Source organism: Tachypleus tridentatus, chromosome 13 (genome assembly GCF_004210375.1).
Source record: "Tachypleus tridentatus isolate NWPU-2018 chromosome 13, ASM421037v1, whole genome shotgun sequence".
NCBI classification, from domain to species: domain Eukaryota; kingdom Metazoa; phylum Arthropoda; class Merostomata; order Xiphosura; family Limulidae; genus Tachypleus; species Tachypleus tridentatus.
The window spans coordinates 236,421,011-236,444,508 of NC_134837.1; the positions used below are offsets into that span (position 1 = coordinate 236,421,011).

Consider the following 23,498-nt stretch of genomic DNA (forward strand, 5'->3'; position numbering starts at 1 on the left):
CAGCTCATTATACACCATTGCGCCGAAAACACGAAAAAACCAAAGAAATCTCCAATGAAAATGTTCTACCGACAATATTGTGCTTCAACAGAGAGGAAATAGGGTCGCGGGTTCGCATCCCCGTCGCGCCAAACATGCTTGCCCTTTCAGCCGTGGGGGTGTTAGAATGTTACGGTCAATCCCACTATTCGTTGGCAAAAGAGTAGCCGAAGAGTTCCCTTCCCTCTAGTCTTACACTGCTAAATTAGGGACGGCTAGCACAGATAGACCTTGAGTAGCTTTATGCGAAATTCAAAAACAAACAAACAAACAGAGAGGAAATAGCTAAATGCACCATAATCTCTGGAAGAAAATATTTTCGTCTCCCACGAACTTAATTCTGTTTTTGTTGATTAACAGACCATCGTTCGAAGACACTTTATATTGTGTTATTTCATTAATGAAATAAATACCGCTATTTGTATATTTTAAAGTTTTCTGAATCTATGCTGGCGATAGCAACAAGTTGTAATCTCTTATGGCTGTATAAAGCCAGCTGATTTTTGTTTTGTTGTTGATATCTCTGAATGTATAAGGTACTATCTTACAATAAACTACCAGTCACTTCCTCATTTCTTTGATGAACTGTCTTCGCCAACAGTGCATAATACGTGAAATTAAGTATATGTTACGCTTATAAGCAATTTTTTTTATAATTTAGAAGTATCTGAAACATGTAATTAAAATTATCATATTTGAACCCATTGTTCTGTAGTCTTTACCACGCACAAAAAATTAAGATTTAAATTTTGACTTTAAGGAAATAACGGTGATTCGTTGTGTTCAGATGTGTTAAATAGTTTAACATGTTTATTACTTTTAACCTGAGCATCATTTTATGCAATATACGGACTAAACCATCAGATAACATACAATAAATTTCAGGAATAGCTATTCTTAATTTTAAACTGCTCAATAGAGAGGACAGCTACTCGTAACTGATTACTAGTATTACTGTCTCGGCCATAATTCCCCATAGTTTCGTACACTAACCACTCGGTGCTGTCTAATCCTCATCCCCTAAAATGAAGGGCACTTCCCCGTTAAGCACTTCGTCAATATTACTGTAGAACTTCAGTAAAATAAAAAAAAAAAAACATTCATTTATTTAATTTAATAAGAATCTTGTGTGAAGCTACGGGTATTGTGAGTTTCTTTAAACCATTACCCAACCATTTATTCATCATAAGAAGTTTCTTTCCCGATTTGGAGTTTGAATATCAATTTTGTTCGCTTATCTCAGAAAGTCGTGTTTCTCATGATGATAGGTGTCTTTTTTTATCATTGTAACGACATCGTCCATCCATTTAAGTATGTCTGCCACACGTTCTTTTCCCTTGAATCTAATCTACCAGCACTAAGTTTTGTAACTCATTACATGTCTAAGGCATGTTGATTTTTTTTCTTCGTTCAGTTGCTATTATCAAGTTCCTCTTCTGGCTGGCTCTTCTTCATACTTCATTGTTTATTTTATCAAAAATCTTCTCCTTATCCATGCCTTAAAAACATCAAATTTCTATTTCTCATGCATTTACTGGTAAATCATGTTTGTGATGCATAAGACTTAGACTTCGGTTGCTAAACTTCTATGTATATCATCTGAGCCTTCAGCTGCTAAATTTGTTTGTATAATAGTAGCCTACATCTGCTAAACTTGAATCTAGGTTATTTAAGCCTTTATCTGCTAAACATTGTATGTTGAGTATATAAGACTTCAGCTGATAAACTTGTTAAATTTTGTTTTTTAAATTACTTAAATATTTCAGTTTCTACTGTTGATTATTAAAATATTTAATATCTAGATTAAACATTTTATTAATTTTTAAATAAAATTTATTTAGTTTTTATTTGTCTATTTGTTTAGTTTTATTAATTTTTAAAATAAAATTTATATAGTTTTTTTATTTGTCTATTTATTTAGTTTTATTGAATGTTGATCTAGTTATCCTTAAACGACTTATAATCTCAATATTGAACTTATCTTCCCCTGTAATTTAATAACCCATTCTAAGTAATGAAAGATAATTATTGATAACGCTTTATTCCATCAACGCAGATGGTTACTTCCGGTGTCCCTCTGTTCTTTGTTGACACCACAACTTTTCTTTACGTTAAGATGCATTCCAGTTGTTCGCTTATGTTGTTAGCATATTCTGAAAGGATTATCCACTCTCTGCTAATAACACCGAATGTTAGATTGTTTACAAATCATTCCAGTGGTTATTTACTCTCACTGCTCTGTGATTCCCATGGTTATATCTGGATACAGACTGAAGACGAGAGTGTAAAAACATGTTCATGCTTACCTCCTTTTTATTTTAACAATTCAGGCATGTTTATTTTTTCTAATCATTAAATCTATGATAAGTTCATAGATTCCAAAATTCTAAAGAAATAAAATATTCACATGTATAAATATACACACATCATTATATATTATCCAAATAACACAGTTGATCAATGTTTTAATATCCCATAAACAAGTTATTCGATTGCATTTATTGATATAAAAGATTTATATTAAAATTAAGCATTCAAATTAACTTACTTTCTCATTTTTGAAAATATTAAAATTATTATTGCTAAGCTGGTATGCTAAACGTCTATGGCCCGGCATGGCCAGGAGGGTTAAGGCGTTCGACTCGTAATCTGAGGGTCGTGGGTTCGAATCCCTATAGTAACAAACATGCTCGCCGTGGGGGCGTTATAATGTGACGGTCAATCCCACTATTCGTTGATAGAAGACTAGCCCAAGAGTTGACGATTAGCTGCCTTCCCTCTAGTCTTACACTGGTAAATTAGGGACGGCTAGCGCAGATAGCCCTTGTGTAGCTATGCGCAAAATTAAAAAAACAAAAACAAAACAAGCTTGAATATCACAGAGTTTAGCTGTTAAATGCTTTTATAAAGTACTTAGAGATTTCAACTGCTAAACGTGTACGTAGAATACTTAAAAATTTCGGTTGCTAAACTTATATGTATACTATTTGAGCCTTCAGCTGTTAAATTTGTTTGTATAATGCTTAAGCCTATATCTGCTAAACTTGTATCTAAAATTGTATCTAAAGTATTTGAGCCTCCATCTGCTAAACTTGTATCTAAAGTACTTGAGCCTGCATCTACTAAACTTGTATATACTGTACTTGAGCATTCATCTGATAAACTTGCTAAACTTTGGCTTTTTAGATTATTTAAATATTTCGGCTCTTATTGTGGATTATTAATATATATAAATCTTTGGATTATGTACGGGCAAGTTAAATGTTTAAAATACCAACCTTAAACAATGTGCTCTGACTTAACTAATGATGAGAAAATCGTGTAGACAATAATTGCATATGTGTACTTGTCAATAGTGTTTTATGTTTAAACCCAATTCTTGTTGCTGAAAATTGACTACTTACCAGAGAGCGAACAGTCAGTCAATCATGTTAAGTAACACTAGAAGTTGTGATATATATTTAAAGAAATCTATTTATCACTTTGAAATAAACTGTTATTGTTTGTCATGCGTTCTATGTGAAACAAGAATACAATTTTAGACATATCATTTATATTGACGGTAATTTCACTAATATTCTACCCATTTGTAAAAAAAAGAATATATATATTTCCATGCGTGTCATTTCCATTTCCACCCCTAACACTGTGAGCTGCATTTAAAGTATAAAAAAACTGTTTTACGTCTCACACACCTAGAGGACGTTTATGAACCTTTTAAAAGTACACTAGACACATCAGATTACTTTAGTGTTAGCGCACTGCATACAAATGGTAGCTTACTGAGAGACTTGTACGTCATTGAATTTATAAGCGATCTTCTCTCTCTTGTAACTAAGAAACTGAACAGACAGTTGATTGAGATACACTGATCGTTCTTTTTTGTCCTTTAATTGTTTTTTTTTTCAGTAATTTATCTGACTTTGTTAACACGTTAAAATATGCACAATAATTTGTTAGTGCACAGGTGAAAGTTCTGCTTCTGAACTCCGTGTGAGTAAATGATTTTGAATAACATACGACAGTTCCTGCTCTTCACTCGAGTTGTGGGAAACAGGTTTGTTATAGATGGCCCGATCTTCAGAACTGCCTGGAGTGGTTTCAGTTAGATGGTTGATGGTTTGCTGGTGAAGTACTTCCTTGAGGCTCTACACAAAGAATAAATCGTCAACTTAAAAACTAAACCTAAGTCAAGTAGTTCCTGAATACATCTCCCGTCTCCAAAAGTTCCACACTTACAGTCAGTAATGCCCTACAGTCTGTAATAGCTGATTTATGTGACTTTTATTCTTACATTACTAGATATTCGAATCAACATCGTTATAAAAGTAATTGTTGCAAAATACTCATAGAAACGTTTGTGATAAAACTTTAGAAGTAACTTAACCCTACTTTTAACAATTATCAGTGTGTTTATTATTTCCTTCATCTACATTTAAGCTATTCGAATTTTTACTTTTGCTAATTTTTTTTCAGTTTAAAGTTCAGAACTTAAGAGTGTTTCAACTTATAAATTACTCTTTATATTTGCTTCTGAGATGGGTTATTAATCTTAAAAGAAGCGTAAGTGTGAGTTTTTAGTGCATAATGTTCCTTACTTCAGACCCCTAACTGTTTTAAAGTTTACAGATTTACAATGCTAAGATTCGAGGTACTATTTCTCGCGGAGGATAGAGTTACAATACTAAACAACAGGCCCGGCATGGCCGAGCGCGTTAAGGCATGCGCTCGTAATCTGAGGATCGCGGGTTCGCATCCGAGTCGCGTTAAACATGCTCGCCCTCCCAGCCGTGGGGGCGTTATAATGTGACGGTCAATCCCACTTTTCGTTGGTAAAAGAGTAGCCCAAGAGTTGGCGGTGGGTGGTGATGACTAGCTGCCTTCCCTCTAGTCTTACACTGCAAAATTAGGGACGGCTAGCACAGATAGGCCTCGAGTATCTTTGTGCGAAAATTCAAAACAAACAAACTAAACAACAGCTACACTTCAGAACTGTGGTGTGGTACATCTTACTGAACCTCAGCAAAATATAGACTTTTATCAAAGCTATTTAAGATTGGATACTTGGAAGCGTTTGTAAGCTGGAATAAGTTTGGTGTATTTTATAGTTTTTCTGTTTCAAAACTAAATTTAAATTCAAATGATATCGCGAAACTGCGCCGTTAAAAGTCATTCTTCGTTTTTTATTAAGGTTTGTTTAAAATTCATTGAATTTTGAAGTAATATTGGAAACTGACTACAGGTTACTTCGAGATATTTATTGCACATTTTAATTTCGAAACTAAAGTCACGATGTCTGTATAGTTTAGAAATTATGGGATATAAATTACGAAAAGTTTTGAGCTTTTGAGTTAATAAAAGTATTTTAAGATTCACGGCGAGATTCTGTTCTAAGTTCTTAAGAAATAGTTACATAAATAACTATTTTTGACCGCACACCAATTAAAATATTTATAACGGCTAACAGTAAATCGTTTTTAATAAGTCGTGACTGACACGCGTCTAACAGCAACAGATATATGGGAATGATTGTTTTTCAAGCTCTTTCTCTGATGGAAAGAGTACACATAATCTTAAACTTGTACTTGTATTTACCTTTTTATATATAATAAATAAAACCTAAGATAAATATGCAAAAGGTCCGAAGAGTCTTCATTTACATATGACGTCAAACATTTGGTATAATCTACAGCCATTACTATATTCAAATCTGTTTCATTTTGTAAGACATTTTCGGATAACAAAAATCCTAAGTTGCGTATTTGGTTAATTTAAGTTTTCTATGTGCTCATGTCTCTTCACTGCTAAATCTGTCAACTTCATCTTCATCGCAATACTTAATAGTAGTTATTGGAATATCCTTAATGTGTAGTCTAAGCATCTGCATTTTTTTCGTGATAAGTAACACACCTTCAAATATGATTATTAAATATATCACTGATTAGTAATTAGCTCTTTAAATAAGTGCTCGCAAAACGACCACGGTAACATGTATTAAATAAAATAAAATGTTAAACGGTTTTTTTAAACCATTCCCTGATTACAGCTGTGTATAGCAACTTTCTGAGTTTGACATGGATTTTAAATGGTCGACACATAAGATACAATCTGCGATTTACAAGTAAGTGCAGCAGTGGCTGCCTTATTATCCTATGAGCAATATTATATGGTACTAGAACTAAAGCGGACGTGGACGTGTTTTAATCACGGTAGACCACCCAAGCATAGAACTTTCGACCTGATCGAATAAGTTACACTTGTTCTGGCAGGGAAGAAAAGATGCCCTCACTCGCAGAACTTGTATTTTGTTTTGGACGAAAATATTCATGCATGTGAATAACAAATTATTTTCATGGTTAAAAAAAATATGTATATTATGATTAAATCATAAACTGATTTTAGAATAATTAGTCGCACAGTACTCAATATCATTGTCATATTTGTTATTCATTAGCTGTTGACTTTTATATTATTATTAGGCTGCTGTTTGTGAGTGATATTTGGAATGTATGCTGCACAAGGACTAAGTGACCATGGTCAAAGATCCAAAGGCCCTTACCATAACTGTTCCTAATTTAGAACTACTGACCAAAGAGAAAGCATTTCATGGTTACTTTTAACCAGACATTGAGACTGAATGTCGATTTTATAACTTGCTTACAACTGAGAGTACAAGACGTGCTCAGCTGCATGTCGCGGCTAGAACCTTGGACCATACCTTTGACCCGCAGCTCGAGACCCTACTCACTGGGACACGTGTGGCCCTCGTATTTGTTTGCGCATGGTATTATAGAACTTTCAGATGTAAAGTGTAGATACATAAATTAAATGTTCTCTATATCTTTTGAGTAAAGTTATCTCAGTTTGTTTCTAGATGAACAACTTGTGAAACGTTTTTTATTGATCAAATAATTAATTATATGTATATATATTTATTTTGACATGCAGTTTCTATTCATGATTGCAAACTAACTTTGCACTATGTTCTGTCGCTATACAGACAGCCTAATTAGCGTAACTGAAATAGCGTATTTCACATATGATTCTTAATTCACATTTTATTATTTATTTATAATGATATTTGTTCATTATATTGGAATATAGATTTTGATAAAGTTTGATACTTTTGGTCTTGGTCACATGAAACGTGTGTAATACGTATATAATTCGTGCAAAATACCTTTCTCATCATAATTATAATTTTTAACGTCTTTGTGTGTTTATGTGTACAAAGAGAAAGTAAACGTTCTCTTCACGAATAAATTTGTAGAATGCAAATAACCATGACTAAATTTCTGAACACAATTTTAAAAGTCCCATGATGGAAGCTGTTAGTAATGTGAACCCTAATAAACGCGTAAGTATAATGATCCTAGTTTTTAAGCCCCTGCACCTTTTGTTTTCAGTGTTGAAATATTTCAACAAAAACAGCCATCTAGTAAAAACCATTATCTGACATTCTGCATTGTTATACAAGAAGTCTGTTAACAGAAAATTGTTCCGTGGGATCTATCGCAGTAAAATATGTCGGGATTTTATGTGAAACTTCTAAGGATTAATTTAAAAGAAAAAAAATTTGCTACATATTTCTTGTCCTGTGGCAACAAAACAATTCAGCAAATAAACCAACCATCAATCAATTCATCTTGAGTGCTTATTTATACTAATGAGATAACATTCTAAGAGCTCACTACTTCGCATTCATGGCTTCTCTCTGTGTTTATGTTATGTCATGAACTTGTCGATAGATTCTTAGGTTCTGCAGAAAACGCTTTCAAACTTCTATTTACATTCTGTGAAATTTCGATGTTTATTCGTGATAGAGAGGTCATAGAACAGTTTTTTTTATTTAATCGAGAAAACGTAAATTTAATGATACACCCACACACGAAGATAATATATATTTCTAGATGTACTATTTACTTAACTCAATATTTACTCAAATTTTCTCCCCCCTAAAAAATCTTCTTAATATAAGCTAGGAAAAACCTTTAGATTGATATACCAAGTCTGATAAAACTGTTTAATCTCATAATATTTTAATTGTCCAATACGTTGCCGCCGACAAGATATTTTGCAAAACTACAAAACTCATTAGGCTGTTTGACTTGTACAACCCAAAACTACAAAACTCATTGAGTTCTTTGACTTGTACAGATCAAAACTACAGAACTCCTTAGGCTGTTTGACGTCTACAACTCATCAGGACTGGCCAAGTTTTAAAACCCAGTTTGAACTTTACAGTTTTTGTTACTTTTGCTGGAACATTACATCACAACGTATATCTATTGTTCTCTATAGAAAGTGTCACGTGCCGTATTATGTTACAGTGGCAATTATATTTTCGTTATTCCTTGGTAAGTTTCAAATACTATCTTATTATCTAATTAGTCTGTTTTTTATATACATAATGTTTAAATAGTTGCAAGTCCAAAACTCTCACACCTTTATTTTTTCATACTCAAGTATTAAATCTAATTATCTTTCATGGTGTCAATTTAAACTTCACACTTATAAGAACCTGTAAGAGGCCCGGCGTGGCCAAGCGCGTTAAAGCGTGCGACTCGGAATCCGAGGGTCGCGGGTTCGCATCCCCGTCGCGCCAAACATGCTCGCCCTTTCAGCCGTGGGAGCGTTATAATGTGACGGTCAATCCCACTATTCGTTGGTAAAAGAGTAGCCCAAGAGTTGGCGGTAGGTGGTGATGACTAGCTGCCTTCCCTCTAGTCTTACACTGCAAAATTAGGGACGGCTAACACAGATAGCCCTCGAGTACCTTTGTGCGAAATTAATAAAAAACAAAAAACAAGAACCTATAAAAGAATAAATGCCGTTTATAATCCCAGTATAGAATTTTGATTGTCATATTTATATTAAATATTGGCTTGATAAAGTCGATAATCGTTTACCTATTTTGGGGAAATCAAAGTCATAATATCTAATTTACTTTACTGAATATTTTTAGTTAGTTTTGTGTACTTATATTAAACCCAGCTCACATAAATAGCAGGAGGTTACAAATATGAATGCGAGTTTGGCCTAACTTTGACGCAAAACATCACATCCAGTTTAACTTGTAATAAATCGTTCGAGCCCATTACGTAAGTTCGACCTTCGAATGTCTCATATCTTAGTTTATTTCATACTGCGGCCTTACATAAATATATATTCTTTCTGTGAACACGTACTATTGCTTAAACTTCTCGTAGCATCTACCAACCAGCGACTTTTCAGCAACGCAAACTCTCGCGTTCTTTCGATGTAGCCCAGAAGACAACATCGGCTCATGGAAACTTCAGTACCGTAAAACATATTGCTTTGCTATATCACTGTTATTATACCAGTGTAATACACGGATGGTCTCATTTATACCACATGTAACTGACCTGGAGAAAGATAATTCTAACAACTTCGAATAAGTCTTCAAGTGTCCTGTTGTGGTTATATATAATTATAGAGAGTGATTATTTAACTTTATAATACCAAATATTCTTATGGTTACTTAAACAGATACATCAATAAAATATTACTGAGTCCACATATACGAAGTTTCTTAATCACGAACTGTTAACATACGAATGTTCCAAGCAATTATTTAGTTGTGTATTGCCAATAATATAAATATTATTAACATCACATTTCTAGTTGTGGTATTCGTGCACCTTTAGTGCATTTGATAAGTTATAATAAAAAACGTAATCCTAACTTTTCTCAAATTCCATTATAGATGAAAAAGGCAGATCTTCATGATGAGCAAACAAAGGCGAAATTGGCAGCAACTGCTAAATTCGGTGCCATAGAAGGTGAACTAGTTAAACAGTTGCTGCCCGTTCGACTATTGTACGTTTCTCAATTTTCCTTGAAACTTTAGATACGCTAATGACGAAAATCCATCCTATTGTTCAGCGCATCTTTTGGAAAATACTTTTAAACCTGCATTACCTGTTGTTGGATCTTCTGTTATGTATAAGTTGAACCCTTCTAAGACCAAAACAAAAGGATGACAAAAAACTGCCTGCCACTTTTTGTATATGTTTCTAATAACGATAAATAATAACTTATCATATTTTATTGGGATTTATATTTATAGATCATATAGATCTTCGAAACCATCTTACCCTGTAGCCAGCCTGACACTTCATATACATGTACTAACCCAAACTATAGTTGATTTTATATTATTGTAGCTTCGTTGATTTCTTGAATAACAAGTCGACGTTTCTTCGTATGTGCGGTTCCTTACTGTTTATGTCCTAGTTTATAATCTAAGAAAAAAAGAAAAGGTTTTATCGGTATTGCAATACAATGCAATTGGTTATAAATAAACGAAACTACATTAAGAGAATATTTGAAATAAAACAAAACTGTTGTATATAATCATTCGTTTGTCAGCTTAAAATTGTGGAAGAAGTGCTCCAAGTTTTTTAAAACAGAAAACAGTGTATTCGTTGTTTATTTTATATTCTTGGTTGTTTGGCCTTTATACTTCCGTCATTTTACTTTTCGTGACGTCACTTGGTAGCTTGTAACGCGAACGTACCTGTCGGATACACCATCATAAGCGGATGTGAAGAAAGGGTGGATTGATTGAATAACAGAATTAGTTTGGAGCTTCTAAAATTTTGTTTTTCTTGGACAGTATGAAGGTGGTTTGCTACATCGCCCAATGTGTTTTATTGCCTTTTTATGGTGTGGTTATTTAAGGTCATGTGGGCTGACTTGTATAAACTGTTGTCTGACATTTTCAGCAAGTTGGTGTGAGGTAGATAAAGCGGTGTGCTACCACTGTTTTGATGTGAAGTAGTCAGTTTCAAAGTGTTAATATTAATCAGAACAGATATACACCTTTTCTCGGATTATAAGAAACATTAGCGGAATGTTAAACTACGTTGAATATGATATTTTTTTCTCCTAATATCATCCTATACTAGTATATATAATTATTTGTGTACTTAATATTTTATCAACGTTTTACTACAGTTAAACTCGATTGAAGTTTTATCTGTTCATTAAGTAAAGCATCAAAGTTTACTTCACTGAGTAACGTGTGCGATAATATTTTATCAACGTTTTACTACAGTTAAACTCGATTGAAGTTTTTATCTGTTCATTAAGTAAAGCATCAAAGTTTACTTCACTAAGTAACGTGTGCGATAATATTTTATCAACGTTTTACTACAGTTAAACTCGATTGAAGTTTTTATCTGTTCATTAAGTAAAGCATCAAAGTTTACTTCACTAAGTAACGTGTGCGATAATATTTTATCAACGTTTTACTACAGTTAAACTCGATTGAAGTTGTTATCTGTTCATTAAGTAAAGCATCAAAGTTTACTTCACTGAGTAACGTGTGCGAAAAAAAAGCAAATATAGACATTTTGATTAAGACTGAGATAGCATTAATTATACGTTTAACAAGAATCATAATGATGAGCTTACAACACCTACTTTAAAACCCGCAGGTAAAATATTACGAAGTTATTTATGACTTCCATCAATACGTATTGAAAAGATGGATTACAGGAAAAGCACAGTCGACTCCATCCACTGCTAAATCTTGGGAAACACTTGGAATTTAATAGTGTCTTTTCACCGTCATTCACTTAGCTGAACTGCAGCTCAAAAGTTTGGAGCATTTTCTGGCGACAATTGATCACAAATTATTAATATTCGGATCCATATTCCGGGCGTACTAACCAATGGGCTACGCCCGACACGAGTTATATATAGCTGCTTCTGTTTCTTTCTTTATATTTGGTTCTCGTGTCAATCACACCCTTATTGTACATTTTCAAATGATAATATTCACGACTTTTCTTTTGAATTTGCCCCCCGCTTGTACAGCGGTAAGTCTACGGATTTGCAATACTAAAATCAAGAGTTCGCTTCCCCTCGGTGGGCTCAGCAGATAGCTCAATGTGGCTTTGCTATAAGAAAACACACACTCTTTTGAATTTGAAATTATTTGCTTACTTTACTCACTATTAATAACAGCCGAGGTTCTCCCTTTTTTTCTTTTTAACAAGACACGTCATTTTCTGTGTAAGTTCTTGATACAAGTTTAAACTAAACTGAAGTACATGAGGATACTGACAACCTTGAACGTGTAAAAGTGTGTACTTCAACTAAAGTGGCTTTTCAGTTAACTACTTCTGTTGCGCTATTTTTATCGTTACTTAAGCGGATTCTTTACTCACCTTCCAATATCCATCCCATATTCGTAATTTACTCCATTCTTTATTTTTACATCTAGTACTTTCTTTAGGTATGGAGTTCATGGTCTTCACATGAATACAAGCATGTCCTTCTGATAAGCTGATATACTAACTTCTCTTTTTATAACTCCGCCTGGTTTGGATCATCTGGTTGTGATAAGGTAGAAGAAGTGTGACTGAGTCTAAAACTGTCAATTTTCAATGTTACCTAACTTGCTTTCATCTTTTAATCATGATTTCAGTGGTTGTAATAATGACCACGTATGCCATTTTACCATTATAGAAAACAATTAAAAGAAATTAAAGCAACTAAACATATCAGTCGATGTATTTGAACGGAATTCTTCCGCTTTTAGCAAACTACATTCCTGAAAGTCTAGTAATTCTGTTATTGTTTTAACTAGCGATGTACAAATCCAAGAATTACTTCCTTTTGTTGTTATTATAAACAAAAATAAAACTCCGGTGGATTTACGGTTTCAGAAACATACTTAATTCAAAATGTTCAGATATTAAAATGATTGTCATGATAGAAGTTATTAGCTAATATTCGACCAATCATAAATCGTAATATTTTGTGTAGTTGAGGTTCGTTTTGTTTGTTTTGAATTTTGCGCAAAGCTACATGATGCTATCTGCGCTATCCGTCCCTAATTTAACAGTGTAAGACTAGAGGGAAGGCAGCTAGTTATCACCACTCACCGCCAACTCTTTTATCAACAAATAGTGGGATTGACCGTCGCGTTATAACACCCCAAGGCTAAAAGGGCAAACATGTTTAGTGCGACGGGGATTCGAACCCGCGACCGTCGGATTATGAGTCCAGCGTCTCAACCACCTGGCCATACCGGGCAGTTTAAGTTGAATTGCAAAAAACAAAGTTCAAGCATGTGATTTTTTCAGTTTGTGGAAAGTCAAGACATTTGTAAAGGAAAGCTTTAAAATTCTTAATTAACAACGATAATAAGTAAATAATCTGGACTAGAATAGAGGTAATAACCACACTGATGCACCTGAAAATTACATTATTTTCTATATAAAAAGTTTGAAATATAAATTCCAAGATCTTCTCTTCCTTATCAGAAAAAAGTCATCATGGAACTAGCTTGATGCTTTTAGTATATATATTAGAAGAACGCTTCTGATTTGTACTTAAATACAAGTAAAATGGAAAGAACAATTGCAGTTTGAAGCTTCTTATTATCGCTGTCCTGAAAATTCAGAAAATTCTTTACTAATGTAGAAACCTTTTGTTTTGCCATAACCTAAATCTGTAAAGTAAATAAACAATAATATTTATTGTTTATTATCTGACACCAATAGCAATTTTTTCCTTACGTTGCCAGACAAGTGTTTTTTCTTATTTGCAGTTTCCCTCAGACTTTCAATATAATAGACTTACACAAAGACTAGAATAAGGACAAATCAATTTCTAATACAAATACACAGTATTTCAGATTCTTTAGAACAATACAGAAAATGAGACATTTTTATTGTTAGAGCTAATTTTATGGTTTTTACCCAAACATTCCCGCTTTCTTTGAACAAGGGACTCACTTTGCTCGAGTACTAATTTAGAAGACAGTGAAAGGCCACTTTCCACCTAAAAACTAATGAGTTAAAACAAGTTCAAAAAAAATTGTCTGTAGTTCCCTAATATCTTGATATATAGAGGGCGTAATTATCCCAACGCATTTTCCAAACACAATTGTATCACTATTATTCATTCTGGTTTAGCTACACTTGTAGCCCTTGGCAGAAAAACTACACTAATTGTCTTTGGAATATTCGTTTTCCGATTCTTCATTACACGGATTGCTAAATGTACTGTCTCACTAGAGGTTGAAATTACAAAAATGTGTTAGTTCGTCTTAGAAAAATGTTTGACACATATCCCCTCCCATTTTATTGCTGTGATGTTTACAAAGATAGAGATGCTACAAAATGGGTGGTTCGTAGTTACTTACCGATGTTTACTTACAGACTTACAGTGTAACACCTTATTATTAGAAAATTCGCAGCTAACGTGTAGAACTTGGTAAAAGGTATGTGTGATAATATAATGGTAGCATGTCAAACATTAATATACGGTACGTATGGTGATTTAGTGGTGGTACGTCAATGTTTTGTATGAATGGTTCATATTATAATTTAGTGAACACATGTTATGGTTGCGTACATGATTTATTTGGTAATTTAGTGGTGGCGAATCAAAGTTTCGTACATGGTTCATGTAATGATGGCAGGCAAAAGTTTCTTACATTGTCCATGGTGAGTTCATTGATAGCACATCAAGGATTCATACATGGTTCATGTGAAATTTCAGTAATGACAAGTATAGGCTTCATAAATGGCATGTCAGGATTTAATACCTGTTACACATCTTTGTCACAAAGTTAAATAGTATTAAACAAGATATTTATATGAACAGTATAACTAAAGAAAGTAAGTTCTGTGTCGTCTTGATTGTTTCGGAATGATTTTAAACTTTGCAAGTGACCCAAATCTTTAATCATTTGAGCTGCTTGTCTTCATGATATATATAATCTTAGTTTTATCGATTTTATTCTGTCAGGATTATTTAGGTGCACTTAAACATTTGAGATGCTTGTCTTCGTGATATATATAATCTTAGTTGTATTCATTTTATTCGGTCAGGATTATTTAGGTGCACTTAAATATTTGAGCTGCTTGTCTTCGTGATATGACATAAAATCTTTGGCAAACTTTTTAAAGACTTTCATCAATGTTTTCTATACTAATTAGGTTCTTATTTAATGTTCAAGTGGTTAGGGTGCTCGACTCGCAATCTGTGGGTTGTGGGTTCGAATCTCCATCACCGAACATGCTCGCCCTCCCAGCCGTGAGGGCGTTGTAGCGTAACAACCAATCCCCACTATTTATTGGTAAAAGAATAACCCAAGAGCTGACAATGGGTGACGATGATTAGCTGTTTTTGCTCTAGTCTATCACTGCTAAATTCGGAGCAGCTAGATCAGATATCCATCGTGTAGTCTTGCACGAAATTCAAACCAAACCAAGTCCTACTTAGTTCTGCTTACTTACTAGTCGTCGTATAATTTTACTTGTTACAGTACAACTCCCATTAAAAAAAAAGAAGAGACTAGGTACAAAGAAATGCAGTTTGTTATAAAATAATTTTTATTATTTTATGGTATAATCGGGAAGCACATGAAGTTATTTCTTGAAGAACACGGGAATACTTTTGTGGTTTTACGAAACTTCAAAACGTTAACATCACTAAGAATCCTTAAGTTTTGGAACGCCCGCTGCATCTGTCGTTGTTTGTTCGTTTTTTTACTCAATTTTTAACTTCTATTTATTTCTCGTCAAAAGTGAATACGCCTAACCAACGTAGAGTGTATAGCTACAAAAACAAAGTTCCTATATAGTACGTTGTGTTTCATTCCTGTTTAATAAAAATGTTACTTTCACCAAAGGCGTGCGCCCACTCATTCAGAGAAATATATAATTAGCATAGAAATGGTATGTTATATGATGAATGAATAATCAGCTTCCTCGCACCTCGTAATATCGCCGCTCCTTCATATCCTAACCGTCATCTCATAGTCTGCTCAAAATACGGGACACACCCGACTATGGTGGTTAAGCAAACGAAGGCCGAAATGTCAAATTAGTGGCTGTTATCGGCCTTAATTTATTAACTGTTATTACGGTAGTTTTCTGCAGGTGACACTGGCATGGCGCCAGTAACAGGTGTTTTCATGGTCTAAATCTTTACTTGTTGTCAAATAGCTGCACATTTAGCCTTTTGAGTTGTTGGAAGTGTTGAAGCACGTGGAGAATAACTACTGTGCTTGTATGGTTTGATTATAGTGTTTTCTAGAGCTTAAACATTCTTTGAAGTTATAAGGTGTCTGATGATCAGCCAAGATCTTGACCTGGAATATATTTCTGACCTAAAGTATTGATAAAATAATTTATTAGTTCCGATAATTTAAGATGACCTTTAAATCAACTGTCAGTTCTAAAACAGTTTATTTTCCAATAATTTATTTTGCTTCACGTCGAATGAAATGCATTATATTTTGGTTACAACAATTTAGGACGAATACTGCAGCAATTAATTCGGATATGTTAAGAGTTTCAAACAATTGAAAACAGCTTCTCAAATTGTGTAATAAAGAAATTCAATGTTTTCTGGAAGAAAATGCAAACCTACACTACCTATTTAAATATTCTATCTCTTCGAAATGTACCTCATAATGGTTATAAAATTTTGTCGAAATGTTTGCTCCTTATTGTGAACTATAGTGCTTAAGTTTGAAACATTCAAAATATAATCTTACACACCCATAAAAACAACCCTGTAAATTTATTCTTGGTTGTTTCAAATTAATTACGGTTTCAAAATCTGAAAATTTAGAATAGCAATTAATTGGTTTTGCAACCAGAGTTCCGATCAGCCTGAAAACAATAATGATGAAAGAGAAAAACAAATACTCATTAGAGACTCATCTGGTTTGGAGAGGCTTGAGGTAAATGCCAAATATAGATTGGATTTTATCTTTTTGTTATACTAGAGTACCAAAGAAAGTTTTTACACACAGCTATTAAACTTATAAAATCCCATTATACATTAATTAATTGACAGATATATGTGTATTAGTTAAAGATTTAGTGTGTAAGGATTCATAATAGACATTTGTTTGTAGACCGATGTGTAATTAATTTATTCTTCAAAACTTTTATAATATGAATTCCAAATGGTGGAAACGCGCCAGCAGTCGTGCTAATCTAACGTGCACTCGTAGAGGATAACAATGCATTCAAAGAGCAATACTTTACGTCTAACAAAAAGGTGTACTTTGACCGTCTGCGATATCTCTAAATCCAACACACCACTTCCGTTCGTACCTTGAATCTTCCACAGCATAGAATGTGAAAACAAAGCAAAGAATTCCAGATGTTATTGATAGCAGGTGTGGCACTGTATAGCAGTTACATTTGTAACACCCGTGTCGTTTGTGTGACACTGAGCCGTTATTTCCGATGAATATATACTCACATAAAATACTTTGAATTGAAACCACACGTCAGTGTTTTTACTTTACATATCATGCTACTAATTCAACATAAAAACTATTTTATTTACCATACGGGATCTTTGAGATTCTTATGTTTATTATATTGTTTAAATTCTCATGTTTTTATTGTTTTCATCATGTTCTTAGATATGATATTTAATGTGACCCATGAGAAGATTAACAGACACATATAATAGTTTTGACTCAGAACATTCAGAAAGCTGATAACAAACAAAATTATGTAACCATGAGAAATATGCAATAATTAAACGGTATTCTTAACTTGATTTTTAATTTTCGAACATGTGTTATAAAACTGTAATAATTTTCCAAGTTTCCAAATACTCTACAAGACATTCTCGTTGCTGAACAAATACTCTGTACAACATTCCTGTTTCTGAACTCATAACTATAGAATGAGTTATAATTTATTTGAAAATTCTACAGTTATTATAACACTAAACAACAAAAAAAAAAAACACCCAGAAATATAAATATGTAAGATCATGGATATTTTTACATTGAAGAATTTCCCAGACGGTCTTGTTGTGGTACACAGTTTGTGTACCACGAGATACAGCGTAGTTGCTTATGACAAAATAGGTCACAATCAATAATTAATTTCACGGTTATATGCAATGGTTAGGATTTTAAAACTTAAAGTTAATTCAATAAAACAAACATGTTAATATAATAACACAGAAAATGCTTCCCGTTGTTTTTATTCTTAATACTTTTATTCTAGTTATCAATTTATTTTACGAATGTGCATGTTTTCAGTTTAGAATCTTTAATATAGTCTGTCAGATGTTTTATTGTTGTTGTTTTACTTAAAATCTTTTGTAAGCTATTCTGCAAGATTGGAACATTTTGCGCGATCTGCTGTTTCTACCAGCAAATAAATATAAATATTTACAACATAATCACTTAATTGTAACACGTTTTGTACAAATCATGACCACCGTTTGAAGGCTTAATACAAAATTATACTCTGGTCCATCACTGCCTGAATTTTATTGATACGGTTAATGGTCGTGTGTTTCAATTATTTATAGTGTGATCTGTTTGTAGATTCTGGCTTTACTGTTTCTCGTTATGTTTTTGAACTTGAAGTATCACAGTATGGTAAGCGCATATATATAAACTACGGTACGTAAACTGGAGTGTGGGAATTAGTTTCATTCTGGTCCCTGAACTAGTAAGAATTATAAACTGAAACGTGGATTCATCGTTTCACGACACTCCCTGTGCAAAATGGCAGAGCCCGTTTCCTCCCCTTCGTTGACCCTTTAGTTGACAACCGACATCTGTACAACACCAGCTAGTAATCTCCACAGTTGACTCAAGTGGTTTTGACCCGAGGCATTTCAGCGCTTTAAACTTCCCGGAATCACGTTAACAAAAACTCAAGTTCGGAACAACGTCGTTACTATATATAGAGAAGCCCTTTAAACCCTACACTTATGATTTAGTACGCTGGTAATAGTTGTTGGGTTGGTACTTTCTTAAGTTTTCGTGTAAGCTGATTTCCACGAACTCTTTGAATTGTATGCAGGATTGAAACGAATTTTCAAAATAATCACTTTCCATAGCGGGAAAATTAGGCTTTAAGTAAAAATATATATGTAAAAACGGCTGGTTTGCGATGAGAAAATTTTTTTATGTAGAGGAGCGAAATACGTTTCGACCTTCTTTGGTCATCGTCAGGTTCACAAACCAGCCGTTTTTACATATATATTTTTCTCTACAAGTGGGTTTTCTCGTCATCACTGATTTAAGTAAAAATAGCTGGACACTTACAACACAGGAAAACAAAACTGCCACAAACAATAATTAGATGTTTGAAACAAAGTTTCGTAATTATCAATAATAAGTAGTGCAAAGTATACGTACAATTATAGCGAAATAATACCAATATATAAGTAACTAAACATCAATAGTTTCATAACTTAATGAAACTCATGAAATACTTAACTTTTTTTTCTGGAGACGAAGTGCTGTGAGATGCTTTATAGTTTAAGTTCTCTTTAAGTTTACAAAGTGACCAATATTTATAGTCAGACCAAAAAAAAGGGAAAAAATATTAGGGCTAGCCAGCTTAAAACATTAATTTAACGAGAAGCTTCTGTCAACAGTACTTAAAACTTGAAATTTCTACAGTTTTGTTACAATACACACACACATACAACTGCTTGAAGTATATGATTTAGTTTGTAAATCGAGTTAACAGTTTTTTAGATTCTCGTATTAATTATTCTGCGAATGTAGGTTAATACAGAGTGGCCCGTAAGTCCCTACCCATCCATATGTTATTATGTTATATTCAATTACGCATGTATTATAAATTTGTTTCTTTTTTCTTCAGAGAAATATGGCCGATGTAAGACCATTTACACCTGAAGAGCGTATTGTGACAAGTACGTGGGTACATGGGCGCAAGAATACTGGTGACAGCACACAGATACACTAGATACATAAGATATATGGATGGGTAGGGACTTACGGGCTTCCCTGTACAAACTTCATTCTATCGAACCTACAGTAACACACAAAATGAAACATTTTAACTCAAAATATCTCATTTCTATTAATGTCATGTGGTTACTGTTGACTTCTAATCGCAATGGTTCTAAGTACTTACCTTTAAGTAACTTACTTCCAATGTTTTTGGTGTTTTTCTGTGATAACTTCACTCTGTGTTGCTTAATCATATCTAGCAAACTTTCCTTTGAAAACTATATTTTTTATTATATGAGCAATTTTGATGACTCATTTTTGTCATTAATTTTTCTTCTAAAATTTTTGAATATTTCACAGACAAAATTGGCCTTTTTCCAGAATCTGCACTTATTACCAACATTGCTTGGTGGTTTTTAACAAGTAGTAATTTAGTATCTTTCACTTCAAGGTCTTGAAAGTTTGCGAACAACTACACAGATACATTGTATAATCAACTTGAAATCACGAATTTATTCAAATTGTTTAAAAATAATTTGAAAGTATAGTTACTCGCTAGTTACGTTCTTCTTTTTAACTTAATATAATATTATTAAACTTCTCAAATTTATTCTAACTCATTTCTAAAGTTGTTTATTAGTTAACTTATTAATAATGGGGTCACAACTAAAATACTATTTTTTTAATTTGACCACGTGGTTAAGGCACTTGATTAGTACTCTGAGGATCGCGGGTTCGAATCCCCGTCATACCAATTATGCTTGCCCTTTCAGCCGTGGGGGCGTTATAATGTGACGGTCATTAGTAAAAGAGTAGTCCAAGAGTTGGCCATGGGTGATGGTGACTAGCTGCCTGTCCTCTAGTCTTACAGTATTAACTTAGGGACGGCTAGCGCAGATAGCCCTCGTGTAGCTCTGGGCGAAATTCAAAACAAACCAAACTTACGACTTATTCGAATTATAAAGCAACATTACGCAATTGTTCCGATGTGCAGTGACTGGGTTATGATCCGTGATGACGAGAAAACCCACGTGTGGAAAAAAATATATATGTAAAAACGGCTGGTATGAGTTTTTTTTTTTTTTATGTAGAGAAGCGAACAACGTTTCGACCTTCTTCGATCATCGTCAGGGTCACAAAGAAAGAAAGAGGTAACTGACCGATAGCTGACCACATGTTTGAAGGGGGTTGTGTAACTGAGTGTAGGAATGTAGAGGACGTGCTTAGATGTTCGCTCCTCTACATAAATTTTTTTTCAACCAATACCAGCAGTTTTTACATACATATTTAACTGGGCCATGAATGTTTGTCACGAATTACGACATGTCAGGTGCTGTGAACTATTTATTCACTTTCAAAAACCAATAAAGTGTAGATAGATTCGCTCATGGCCAGTGAAAATTAATTCGGTCTCTGATACTTGTACATATTTGTTTTATATTTTCATTTTTAAGCCAAAATGTGAATTTATTTTTTGATAGGTGAACAACCTCAAATCAGTAAAATAAAATGATAATTCAACACACGAAAAAATTCCCAATACTGAGAAACTGTACTTGACCAGAATATGTATTATTGCTAGCAAATTCAGTGCAATTCGGTGCAAAATAGGAGTTATATAGTAGAACGACTAATCAGAATATTAAAATTATTGAATAAATAAACACCTAGGTAGTTATCGTGATTTATTTAATGAGAATATAAAAAATTACTACAACCAGACTAAATGCACGATAAAAATCCTAATAAAATAAGAGAGAGAACCATTTTTGTCCTTTCTTTTCGTCTCCACTGGTACAACGGTAAGTCTACGGATCTACAACGCAAAAATCAGGGGTTCGATTCTTCTCGGTAAACTCAGCAGATAGCCCGATGTGGCTTTTCTATATGAAGGAACACAAACACGATTCTTTCTTTTCTGCTGTTAAGGTGCGACATATTAGCGATTTGGAGAAATGAGGTTCAAAACTATAACTTGTATTCATCAGTTTTATCTATTCTTCATGGCGTTTATACTGTAACATTTCAAAGAAAGAAATGATTATATGTTCTGAATGCTATATATTGTTAAAAAACAAACAATCGAAAGTTTGATGTACATCTAACCATTAAAAAAAATGCATTCTTGCACTAAAGTCACGCCATCTGGATTGCATCAAGGAAACTTAGTGTCTAGAAAAATCTATAAAAGAAAACAAGATAAATGAAGAAGTGAGAACAATCCGTTAAAAAAAATCGAAAATCAATTTCTTACATGTACGTACAACTCCAAAATTATTCACTTCAAAGATACACACAATCTAGAATATGTAGATAGTAAAAAAAAAAAGAATGCAATTACCGATACAAAATATTGTAATTCGTACTGTAATTAGCATGTTCGTTTCTTATTCGAGACAGTTTCGAATTATTCCCCCCAAAAAACAAAAACTTAAGGCTTTCAAGAAACTGATGCTTTCATCTTATTTCAAGCCCGTCAACCTTAACAAAATGATCTGTTTTGTAAAAACTTAATTTAACAATCGTGAAATGTACAGCACAATGAACACTGCATGAATGACACTTAAAAAACAAATATAAATAGTCGTATGTTCATGTCACTACTTCGCAGAATGTGGATGAATCTTTATCAAAACTGGTTTGGAGGTTCATTAGGTCCATGCGAGGTTACACACCTTTTTTACCTTTACATTTTGCATTTTTTATGAATGTTTTTGCGTTTTTTATCATTACCTCACCTCCAGTAGATAATGTTCACTACTTTTTGTTATGAATGTTCGTTAGATGTATGGGGGAAAATCATAGAAATTTTTGTTTTTCCACTTTGCGGTTGTAATGAACGTGTTTTGAGTTTCTTACTACTTCTGCACCCCTTGTTAATGGATCTTCACAAAATTTGGCATAAATATCTGTCTGATCCATTTAGAGATACACGCATATTTGCGATTTCATATTTTGTGAAACTTTTAAGCCTTGAAGTGTTATAATTTGACGGTAAATCCCATTATCCGTTATTAAAGAGTAACCCAAAAGTTGACAGTGAGTGGTGTTGACTAACTGCTTTCTCTCTTATCTGTTACTGCTAAATTAAGGACTGCTAGTGAAGGTAGCTCTCAAGTATCTTTGCACAGAAGTCAACAATGCAAACAAACAGACTTTTAAGACCACTTTCCACAGCCGTGTCAGCGATTCTGGTCATCCACTCTGCACACTAACCTTCCAAATAGTGATCGAGTTTTCCATCGAGTTCACGATTGGACTCTGGTTGGCCACTCCATCAGCTGAATGTTTCTAGATCGCTCCTTCCTCTCCATAAACTTACTGTGAGAGAAGCGTGTTTTGGGTCATATCCTATTGGCAAATACTTTTATCCTGCTATGGATGGCATAGTGTACTAGGATGGAGTGATGACCCTCCTTATTCATTATTTTGTTTTTGTTTTTTTTTACAATATCTCCGATACTTGTAACATAGAGACAACCCATAAACCATTATCGAGTCTCCACCGTTCTGACTAGACATTGCGCTTTGTACTTCTCATTCATTCTCCTATGTACAAACCTTTGTGAAAATTGCTGAATAGCTAGATTTTAGACTCATCAGTGATAGTGTCCTCTTCCATCGACCCCATTCACGAAGCTTCTTTTTTATGTTTCTGAAGCTCATAAGAAGTTTCTTAGCTGCAACTCTCCCCACAAAACCTTTTGCTTTCAGCTAC

The 23,498-nt window shown here is 33.6% G+C and overlaps 1 protein-coding gene and 2 long non-coding RNA genes across 5 annotated transcripts in view; 1 reads left to right on the forward strand and 2 right to left on the reverse strand.

The window, feature by feature from the left end:
• Nucleotides 1–23,498, forward strand: part of LOC143239893 (protein TANC2-like) — a 97,598-nt gene that overhangs the window by 18,146 nt on the left and 55,954 nt on the right. The window lies entirely within an intron of this gene.
• On the reverse strand, nucleotides 3,480–12,389 carry LOC143239897 (uncharacterized). The gene is made up of 3 exons (XR_013021433.1): nucleotides 12,237–12,389; nucleotides 10,196–10,304; nucleotides 3,480–4,187 (listed from the first exon to the last, which is right to left on the reverse strand). It is a non-coding gene; the product is annotated as an uncharacterized LOC143239897 (long non-coding RNA).
• LOC143239895 (uncharacterized) overlaps nucleotides 21,501–23,498 on the reverse strand; it is a 55,098-nt gene continuing 53,100 nt past the window's right edge. Inside the window, exon 6 of the long non-coding RNA XR_013021430.1 lies at nucleotides 21,501–21,962. This is a non-coding gene — a long non-coding RNA (uncharacterized LOC143239895). The remainder of the gene's footprint in view (nucleotides 21,963–23,498) is intronic.